Genomic DNA, 6,000 nt, shown 5'->3' with positions numbered 1-6,000 from the left:
TGCAAATTCTTTGGCACTAAATTTTTTTTCTGGTATTTATTTGAAATGGATGATTTTAAGATATGTCCCACTCATGCTGCCACTGATTAATGCGCTCAACAGTCTTGCAACAGAAAAAGCACGAGCAAAATGAATAGACAGTGAGTAAAGCTTAGATGAAGAGGCACATCATCACTTTCATTGGGTGTGTAGGGTCACAAACAAGAGAAGGATGGCATTTTGTGAACACAATTAACAAAAGTCTAATGAGCAATTATAATGATACTCTGTAAGTAACCATGAGTTGGTTACACAATAGAGAACAAAAGTGGCATTATCCATTTCTGAGAAAAAGGATGAGAAATAATATTGGCTGGCAACGTAGATGCTAATTACACGTCAGCAGAACTCAGGCCTCACACACATGGCTGGAGATGCAGAAATCCAGAAATTTAACTTCTTTGACTCAGCAAAATGATCTACAGAGATCAAGAAGGTAGACCACTCTCATAGGAAACAGATTTTGTACCAAATAGCCCTCAAAATAGGCTCATTTGAGAACTGTGGTTCCTCTGGCTTCAGAGAAAGCAACTGAAGACATTCTATTTTGAGTTTAGTACTGGAAGGCAAAATAATAATAATTACTAATAATGTGAGTCTCGATTACTTTTCCATTGACTTTGCAGGGGTACAAAATCAGCATTGCACTCCATCCAATAATTTTCCCATTGTTGATTTAGGGTAGATTTATCCCCATTATTTATGGTACATTTAAAATGTCAAGTATGAAGATTTGTCTTTTATGTGATCTCTGCTGGCCAACCCATGGTATTACTGCAGGCTGAAGATTCAGAAAGAGAAGGCTGCCATTTAGTACTTAGCATACCAAAGGTCACGCCAACTATGTTGATTTAAGCAGGGGACAAGATACACCACATAAAAGCTTTATTGGGAGATTTATTTTGAATCAAAATATCTTCCAATTCAACTCTGAAGGATTGATATTACTGAAGACCTATCGCTCCCTCACAGGCTGGGTCCTGTGGTGCAAATAAACTATTATCCCAGTAGAATGATGAGGGACTGAGTGACATTTGACTTCACAGGCCATTATTACTGGACCATTCCAATGTGTGCTAAAGATTAGTGAAATAAATGAAGGTGCTGTTGTAAACAAGAGCAATAGTCACAATAAAAGCCAAGCAGATCAAAATAACAGTAAGCACTCTGCCTGAAGATAATTATTTCTATTTTTATAAAGCAACAAGGCAGCCAGTAAAAGCCATCAGCACATTTATCTTTAGACTTGCTCAATAACTAGTGCAATGACAAATCTCACTTCACGCTGGTGTAAATCCTGTTAGAAAATGTTATTATGCCCTAAAACATCACCATTTTGATGCTTGTGATGTGATGACAGCTGAGACATTTCCTGAAATGGTAACAATCATGAAATAAAAGATCTATGTTTAAAAAGGAATCTGTGACTTTCAGGAAACTGGGTAAAAGCGGAGAGCAATATTTTTATACTTTTTTCTGATTGCTTTTCTGTGGTAATCTGCACTCTAGACGGTCACACACAAAACAAGGGACACGGTATGGTATTTTAGCAGTTGCTGGTTGCGCTTGGTAATTGGTTAACTTGGTAATAATTCTGATGTTTCTTCCACTAATGTTGATGATCAATGTGCATTTATTCACTTTATACTTAACACTGACTTTTTCACAGACATAGAGAATGGAGCAAAAATATGCACAAAGTTGTTGATGTGAAACTTTTTTCATGACTCAGAACTGTTCCTACTTACAGTAGGGTGTCAACTCTGGTTGAATATATTCCTTGAGATTTTATTGGATGATCTGATATCTCGCTCTCTTGGCCATCCAAATCATTCATTCTTGCAACCCACTGCCTTCTCAGACCAAGTGTAAAATGAAGAGACACTTTACTACTCAATTGGATGATGAGGGGATAGGTAACTCTAACCTATAGAGGCCTTACAATGCCCTGGTCCCCCTGGCACTGACAACTATTGACATTTGCTGTTGGTGGTGTTGCTGAAGCCTCCAATGGAGTCTCAGTAAACCATCCTTATGGGCTACATGGCTTTTCACTAACTTTGCGTCATTTATATAACGGCCCTGATAGCAATATGGGATAACAATCACTGTACCGAGGGTTGGAGGATGCACAAACTGCAGTGGGTGCATTATTTTCTCCAACAGGACTGTCCATTTAACTGATTTTAAGGATATAACTACAGCTCTCTTAGCACTTACAACAGTAGCAATTTTTTCTCCCAAGATAGGCCACCTTAACAAAATGGTTTCTTCCATTTCTCCTCATTTGTATATTTACCCCTGTTTCAGACCTGCTGCTGAAACCCTCATCCATGCCTTTGTTAGCTCTAGATTTGACTATTCCTACCTGCTGCTGGCTGGTCTCCCATGTTCTACCCTCTATAAGCTTGAGGTTATCCAGAATTTTGTTGACCATGTCTTAGCTCCCTGTAAGTCCCATTCACCTATCACCCAAATGTTTGCTGGCCTGTAATGGTTCCTGGTCAAGCAACATTGATATTGATCTTAAAATTCTCATCTTATTTTCAAATCTCTCCATGGCGTTGTCAATCCCCATCTCTGTAATCTCCTCCAAATTGCAACCCTCTGAGATATCTGTGCTCCTCTAATTCTGTCCTCTTGTGGGCATGCCAGATTTTAATCTCTCCACCATTGTGACTGTGCCTTCAGTTGTTGAGCCTCTAAGCTCTGGAATATCCTCTCTACATCTCTCTGTCTGTGTACCCCACTTATTTCCTTTCAGACACTCCTTAAAAAACATACCTCCTTGACCAAACTTTTGGTCATACCTCCATCTGGGCGCATTGTCATGTTCTGTTTAAAATGTTCTTGAGAAGCACCTTGGGATGTTTTGTTACATCCTTCTTCACTTCTCTGCCCAAGGGCAGGTCCAACCCACAGAGCCGAGACCATGAACATGGGTAGGGCTAGGAGGCAGCCCCCAAATCCACCACAGTGAATTGAACCCCGTGCTGTTGGCACAAATATGATCAACACTGGCCATCCAACCAACTGACCACCCCCCCCCGCCCCCCATCAACCCCCCACAAGGAGTCCGAGTTGCTATGGAAACAACAGTTTTACATCATATGTTGATACCTGTCTTGTTTTTTTCTATCTTCTTTCATGGGAAGTGGGCATCACTGGCAATGCCAGCATTTGTTGCCCATCCCTAAATGCCCCAGAACTGAGTGGCTTGCTAGGTCATTTCAGAGTCAACCACATTGCTGTGGACCTGGAGTCACACGTAGGCCAGGCTAGGTTAAGAATGGCAGATTTCCTTTCCTAAATGATATTAATGAACCACATGGGTTTTTACAGCAATCAATGATGGTTGTTATGGTCACCATTCCAGATTTTTATTAATTGAATTTAATTTCCACCAGCTTCCATGGTGGGATTTGAACCCATGACCCCAGAGCATTAGCTTTTGATACTTACAGTTACTAGTCAAGTAACTCCTAGTGTAATCACTACACTACAATCTCCCACCCCCATGCTCCCTCCCCTCCCCCCACCCACTCCAGCGCAAGCTCACAGGTATCAATGAATTGGGTTAAGAGACCTCCACACAGCAGAATTGCACCTTGTGTACAATGAACCTCACACCTGGGCTTCAAATAAGAAAAGGGTCTCCTTCAAAGAGGGCTTGATGTTTTACAAAGCTGTAAAGCTCCACAATCGACTGTTTAAAATCACAACTGCACTACCCAATCTAACACAGGTGGAATTGGCACAGACATGCTGAACACTGGGAGAGCAGTCCAATTGCTTTTAAAAGCAGAAGTCAGTGAATAGAGAGTGCCAGTGTCAGGAAACTGCATTAACGTTGTATCATTGACGTATTCAGTGAGAAGTCACTGTAGAATGCAATGTCTAACAGTTAGCTTTCCAAAAATCAGGTAATAACATGACCACACACTTTCATAGGTTTTTCACCACTCATTTAGTGTGTCAAGTGAACCATAAACTGAGTAGACTGAAGGGCAGAAGAAGTTGAGATCGTGTCCAAAAGGGTCAATTAGTATTAATGGACATTGTTTATATGATACAACCAGCTAAAGGTATTAATGGTCAGTAACTGGACTTTTGTTATTATGCTGCTAAAATGGAAGTTGCTGTTAAGTCTGACGATGGGGTTCTGGAATTCATTTTAGGTACTTGGATCTGAATCTGAAGTGTTGTAACCTGCAAAGCTACAGACCAGGTGCTGGAAAGTGGGAATAAAATGAGCGGCTAGTTTCTTTTTCATCTTTTTCTGGCCGGCACAGACATGATGGGCTGAATGGCTTCTTTCTGCACTGTAACTTGATTATGTTTCTAAATAAAATTACAAATCTGCATATTAAGTACATTGGATATTATTCCTCTTGCAATCTTGTTTAGCTTATTTTACATAAAACACTATAACATAAAACTGGAACCTAAATGGTTACTTCAAAACTTTGAGCAACAACAATTGGTTTGATACCTGCCTTAGATCATTTGTACATTTTCAATGTTTTGTCTCTCTATTCCATACAGGAACTCTAACAGAACATGAGACTCAAGTGGAATTAATCATTTTGGCATTTGACCAGATTTGTATGAAACACAGCCATTTGAATAGAACGAAAGGAAAGACATTTGGAACAGAGTTAAGGATTGTATGAGTGGAACTATTATGTTTCTCTAAACAGACTCACTGTGGATTAATTAGAATACTTTCCTGTTCTTACCACCTCTGTATACTGGCCTCTATACCAGCTAATAGTTTGCATTATGCTTCTTATTCCCAATGTGTTGGATTCACAGTAAAGCAATGTTAATGCTGAGCATTGCAACAATCCATAACCCAGCTGTAGAACCATCTGGCTGTGTGAACGCAGCAATCAGATTATCCTTATATTTCATTGTGGAGTTATGGATCCAATATGCACTCCTTCAAGCAAAGGCTTACTTTAGGAAGTTCATGGAACCATAAAGGCTCTCATTTCCATTATAATCTCTTCAAAATGAAAAATTATTCACCAATGAAAATTTCTATTGACATTAAATAGTATGGGGCTCTTAGACAAGTCATTTTACATAGAAATTAGCACACAGAAACAGAAACATTTGGCTCAAATAATCCATGCCGATCTTTTTGCTCCACATATGCCTCATCCCAACCTACTGCATCTCACTCTATCACCAGTAGTGTTTTCTATTTTTTAATTTTCTAAATAAAGGAAATGAATATGTCATACCACACGTTATGCTGCATTTTGTTTAAGGTCAATGTTTTCACACCAATGAATGTTACATTTTAACATAGGAGTTTGACACTCAGATTGTCTCTACATATACAATGTAAACTGCTATGGGCTATTCACACGTTAGGAACTGAGCTTTAAGACATGCCTTAAAAAATACCTCTTGTCACTGTCCTAATACCCACTATGTGGCTCGATGTCATACTTTGTTGTACTATGTACCTGTGAAGTGTCATGGGATGTTTCATTACATACTCGCTGCTCTACAGCACCTCACTGAAATCTGCCACTTGCTGCAGTCACAGGGGGGACCACATCGCCAGTGGCTGTGGAAGTGACCATGGTGATGAACTTTTATCTGTGTGGATCCTTCGAGGCTAGAGCTGGAGACATTTGCAACATTTCATAGTTTATCATCAATTGTTGCATAAAGGATGTCATGGATGCTCACTATTCATTGAGAGCTAATTACATTTCATTCTCTCTTGCCAAAGAAAGGCAGGCAGAGCAAGCACATGACTTCACCAGGATTGTAGGCTTCCTCATGGTGCAGGGTGGCATTGACTGCATGAACATTGCTTTTCAAGCATTCTATGCCAACTCTGTACCACAACCAAAAGGGATTCCACTCCCTGAGCATCTGGCTCGTGGATATTCAAACAAAGAGAATCATGCAAGTCAATTCCCGATATCCCGGCAGCAAACA

Source organism: Carcharodon carcharias, chromosome 26, assembly GCF_017639515.1.
Source record: "Carcharodon carcharias isolate sCarCar2 chromosome 26, sCarCar2.pri, whole genome shotgun sequence".
Classification (NCBI taxonomy): Eukaryota; Metazoa; Chordata; class Chondrichthyes; order Lamniformes; family Lamnidae; genus Carcharodon; species Carcharodon carcharias.
This window is presented reverse-complemented; position numbering follows the sequence as displayed.